Source organism: Centruroides sculpturatus, unplaced genomic scaffold (assembly GCF_000671375.1).
Source record: "Centruroides sculpturatus isolate CEXI.00-Female unplaced genomic scaffold, Cexi_2.0 scaffold1638, whole genome shotgun sequence".
In the NCBI taxonomy this organism is placed as follows: Eukaryota; Metazoa; Arthropoda; class Arachnida; order Scorpiones; family Buthidae; genus Centruroides; species Centruroides sculpturatus.
Genome location: NW_019386259.1, coordinates 106,982 through 113,026, shown reverse-complemented (window position 1 = coordinate 113,026; position 6,045 = coordinate 106,982).

The window sequence follows — 6,045 nt, the reverse complement described above, 5'->3', positions numbered from 1 at the left end:
GCTCTTTCTGCCTTGTTAGCACTAACAACGTCTTTTTTTTTAATACCCATTGTGAGTTTGTCCAAACCCACCAGGGCAATCCGGTGGTGAGAACCTGACGCATCCCAGAAGGACTGTCCATGAAAAATTCTAGTAGCTAATAATAGACTGATACCTTAACCACTGTGACCATCTAGCTGTCCACCTATATGGTACTTGTGTGTCTATCATGAGCAGGTCAGATTTGCAATACCAGTAGGAGTTAACATAGGCAAGAAACAAATTACTCCTATCCTTACTATTAAAAATTAGGGGAATTTGAACCCTGCCCCTCAGAGCTATGATATAATATATAATTGTATTAGCCTATTTGTTAACGTTTATTACAGGATGATCCAAGCAGTTAAAGGCCGTCTGGGAGATCTGGATTGAATCCAGGCAAGTAAATCCAAGAATTTTTCACGAGCAATCTGTTTCAGATGTCAAGAGTATTCATCACCACCATCATGCCATCTTCATTATAAGCATTAAGAATAGTCCTCTTAGTGTTCATACCATAGTAAAAAAAGAAACACATTTCTGAAGTATTTGTAAATTCAGTGTGCAATTAGATAAAAATGTAAATTTTATATATATACTTGTAAAAGTTAAAAGTGTAATTGGATTTAATTTATAAATACAAAATTTCCCAATAATTTGTCAAAATGATAAACATATATTATGGACTAAGTAATTAATAGGGAATTATTTGTAATGCTCAGCCATTATGAATAATTAATGGTGGTGCAACCTGACCAGACATTATAAACACAGCTACATTCCCTTTGGTAATTTGATGTGGGCTCGATCTACTGTAGGGAATTCGATCCCGGTCCTTATTTCTAATCCCGGGATTTTGGGATTATACTTATTCGATCCCGGGATTATTTCGGTATTGAGGGTTAATAAAAAATAAGAAAATCTTACAGAAATCAAAAATCAACGTATTTTACGGTATACACCTAGTTAATTTAATTACTCTAACTAATCAGACTTAGAATCAGACTAACCAGACTTAAAATCACTGTTTCATGTTAAATTTATTCTTTTTTAAGCATCACTGAGATCTCTCTAAACTCTCATAAATTGAAAAAACCTTTATGTAACAAACTATGCAAATAAACGTTGAAAATTAACAAAAATCTCTCTTAACATCGACTAAATAGACTACTTTTATATAACAACCTAGTAAGTAGGTAGTAAAGTAAGTTTCTTAGCAAAAAGTATTTAAAAATAATATTAATCAGTCACATTTTTCTTAAATATAAAGAAAACTAATCTAATAGGAACATTTTAATTTGAATTGCGAAAATATGATCTGAGAAATAACAACGCATCCAGTGTCTCATCACCAAGTCTGCTTCTCAATTTGTTGCACATATATGCAGCTGCTAAGAAAACGCGTTTAGGTTTGATGGAAGTTGGAGGAATCGTTAGTAAATACTTATAAGCTTCGAGGACACGGGGAGGATGGAAGAAAACAGTCCGGTCGACACGGATCGGGATTGTAGGTGTAAAGGCTACAATCCCGATTGTTTCGATCATTGTAAGCATGTCTTTCTAAAAATAAACGCGTTAATTTTGTAAATTCGGTCTCTGTGTGAGTCTCTCAGCGTCCAGCAAACCACTACCCCGAAACGTAAAAAGACTTTCTCGCATCATCCTGACAGATCGCGGGCAAGGCGAGGGTCGTAACCTTTTCACCTAAGGTCGAACCCCCTAAGCGAGAGGCATCGGGTCTATATTAACTACACTGGCAAAACAAGATGGCTGACACATTGACAGGTAAAACGCACTGAGTAGTGCTCTCGACTGCGCCAGAAAATCGATTGGCGCCCGCGAAAATTCAAAAATACAAAAATGAAGTATATTACCAAGTAACCCAGTGAGAACTGCTTGCCTATCATTTTAGTTGAAAATACAAGAAGTTTTATTCCAAGCAAGCATCGCAAGCCCGCTAGGTTAATTTCTGCTGCTTGCTTGGAATAAAATTTCTTGTATTTTATATTAAAATGATAGGCAAGCAATTCTGTTAAAAGCACTGGCACTGAACGTTTCGCTTCATGCAGTCTATTTTGCAACTTTTTTTAAAAAATGATGTCAATCCCGAAAATCTCGGGATTAGGAAAACTTAATCCCGAAAATTTTGGGACTGAAAAGTTGTCGGGATCCCGGGATCCCGATTTTCGAGATCCCGGGATCAAATCCTCTAACATCTACTGGTACACAAATCCTTACTCACAAAAATTAGCTGCTGGGTATATGGAATTTGATGTATCAATCATTTTCTCTGCTTGCTTCTTAAGATTAGGCAAAGCCATTTCCCTTGTTTTAGACATACAGTAGAGCCTCGATTAACCGACACCTCGGTTAACCGACCTCCCTAGTCGGCAAATTTCAAATGTCCGCTAGTGATGTGGCGCTACAACATTTGGCTATGTCTTGGCTACTTTAATATTATTTTTACGTGTTTTAGCTGGCAACACTTATTCGACCATGAAAGGGAGCCAGTATTTAAACGAGGCTTAACTTTCTAATTTTTAATGATACAATAGCGACGATTATTATTTTAAAAAATTTTTGTTAGGCTTAACATCGAAAATTCAACGCAAAGTAGGTTAATAGCGATATACTAATATACTAATTACATGGGATATAATAATATACTACACTAATAATGGATTTTTTCATACTTTTCGGTTATCCGACCAACCCCAGTCCCCAATTGAGTCGGATAATCGAGGCTCTACTGTACTTCTTAATTTTTCTTGTTTTTGGATCAACTGTTTGGATTCTTTCTTCGTCATTCACCGACTCTGTAATATAAATAACATCCTGATATCCTGGTTACAGGATGATAGTATTAGATTTAACCATGCTGGTTTCCATTTTGGAAATCAGCATGGTTAAATCTGTTTCATGCGAAAACGATGTAGATCTTTGAACTTCATCAGTTATATTGCTACGCGAGGGTGATATCAAATAATCTTTGTAGTGTTTTCTTGGACGGTACCTGATCCTTCAGAGTTTGCGCAACTTTGACTTACTTTGTTGTTAGTTTTTAAAAGTGTCTCTAGATCTTCCTCCGTATTAACGTTGGTTAATTCGTCAGGTATAAAAGCTTTTGTTATTCTGAACAACAACATTTGTCCGGATGCAATTTTATCCTAAGAAGCGATAAAAGCGAGGGATTTGACCTATCCACTCACAAGTTTCGCCATCACCCCACTGATGACGAGAAAAGCTTAAGTTTAAAATTTGAGCTCTCTAGACCCAGTGGTGTTCTTTCTCTAGTACCATTTGCACCGCCAAATGAACGAGAAAGAGAAAATATTACGGCTTTTGTGCAGATCTTTGCACTTTTCAACTGCTTATATTTCGGCAACTCCTCTATAGAAAAGCCTGAAATTTTGCACGTTACCTAAGAAAAGAAGTATCTTTCGAACGAAATATTCACATTTACTACAGACGCTTAAAAGACGGAGAAATCGGCAATTTTGATTTCTGTATCAGTGAATTTTCCACTTGGCGCTGTGACTGCGTTACAGCAGAACGGCCTTTTTGCTACGGAATTGACTAATTCGGCGCCGTAAATGCGCGACAGCAGTTTTGTTTGTGAATTCCCGAACAAACACCTATTATATTGTCAAATTCATCGTATACTATTTAATTACTTTATCGTCCGTTTTTATATTAAAAATATTCACGTTATTGTAAACCTAAACGACGACAGGGTCGGAAATAAATATTGATAAAAGTAGAAACGTTTCAATAAATCTAAAATTGTGCAACTTTAATATTTATTTTGATAAATATGCAATCTTAAAAATTAAATTTCACATTAAAGTTTATTAAATATGAAAGTTTAAATACACTTCAGACAATTCGATGTACAAATTTAATTGTTGAAGTAATTTTAATTCTGGTTCGGACGTATACTGACCACAATGACAGTCGAACACCGGTTTAAATACAGTTTGAATGTCCGTACAGTATAAGTTGCCTTGTCCGTTTATAGACGATTAACAGAGTCTTTAAACTGGTAACATAATGTTTTGTTTTATGTTTTGCTTGTCACATTGCAGATAATCAGACTGTCGTTGTTCTATGGACTTTAATCTAATCGAAGTTGAACAAAACCAGTGCAGAAATGTCTGTCCGTCAATTCAAAGCGAAAAAAAACCAATCCGGGATGAAATGTCAAGTCCAGTAAATTAAGTCGTAGCCGGGTGAAACGTCATTTCCGGGTGACAAAGTCGTATTCGGGTAGCAGAGTCATATCCGGTGAAAAGTGACCTCGGAAGAGAAAATTTTCATTTTACGCAGCAGAAGAAGAGCCTTTTCCACCAAGGTTTCTTCTGCTTGACGGATGTTTCGACCATCACTTTGGACTCCCCTCGACACTCCACCGTCCATTCTGCAACTTCCGGGTACCGCAGTCCCAGGTAGTCGACCACAGTCGAGGCGCTATCGTCGGGAGTAATGACAACCACCCGTTTGGTGCACTCTCCGCTCTCCTCGACATCTTTCGGGAGCACCCGAATCACTGGAAACGAAGCGGAAGACGACGACGAGCCTTCTTCCTTCTCACCATCTGCCGAAGTGCGCCACTTCTTTAATTCCTTGAAATTATCCATTCTGCAAAAGAAACAAACGACTATTATGAAAATCATTGGTTTTGTTAATTTCATTTTATGTAAATTGTAAGATTTCTAATGAAAAAAATCATTTTAAACATATAAACAAAAAGTCACAAATGAACATTATAATAAAATCTCTGTTAAATATAGTAATTTTAATGTTCGATATATAATTCGTTTCGAGACCGATCAATTGTTATGGAAATAGAGATTGGTCGGAAAATCATTGGCACTAATTGTGATATTCGGCTTAACAATGTTCAAAAATACGTAAAATTAGAAACATCGTAGTCTATACTTACCGATAAAATCGACGCAAACGAAACGAAACTGAGAAAAACACTCGAAACGAGAAAATTTTGACAGCACGAACTAAAAATCCAACCGTTCGCAATAACAATCAACGACCGCTCGCAACAATAAAACTCCGACAATTTGTTACTACACAAAGTTTTATTGTTGAGTTGCCACGTTCATGTGGGCAAAAACCGAATATTCTCGTCTTTTGTGATGATCATCTCGTTTAAAATTGAATAAAAATTTCGATTTTATCACCACCCGAAAAAGAACAAACCCAAATTTTAAATATTCCTTTGTAATTTACGTGAGCGACAAGCTATAATTTATTAATAAAATTAAATTAAGTTTATAGATAAAAGCTTGTACATCGTTGGGACAATTACGCTCTGAACTATAACAAAGATAATGAGATCTATTGAGTGATTCATATATTTTTTTACATTAAGAGAGAATTATAAATCTCATTCGAGATGTGTGAAGCCATTTGTTAGACAAAATAGAAAAGGAGGTAACTTACACTACAAATTCGATTTGTAATGCAAGTTGCTTTCGGGCTTCTGACATTTAATAAGAGATAAGCATAAACATTTAAAAGACATTGTAGGTACTGAAAGTTACAACGCAAGCAAATGTATAATTCTATTTTTTAATTTGGTGTAGTGAATACGACATGGAAAACAATACATTGGATTTTCTGGAAAGTAATTCAACATCTAATGCTACGTCCATTTGTTATATCAACAAAGATTTTAAAATGACTCAGAATATGATTGCGATAGTTTCCCTAATAATTATAATGATTGCTATGGGTGCAGACATCTCTCGGAAACAGGAATTAACGTTTATTTCTCCTTATTTCTTCTTTAATTAACAGTAACTATTACATTTTTTACGTTAATAGATTTATAAAGGAATCCGAAAACCCGTCGGTCCAGCTATTGGACTCTTTTGCCAATTTGTTATAATGCCATTGATTGGATTTATTTATAACGTTATATTTCAATTCGAATCGAGTCTAGCGGCTGGGTTGCTTATTATATCATGTTGCCCCGGAGGTGCTGTTTCTAACGTCTTTACGTATTATTTG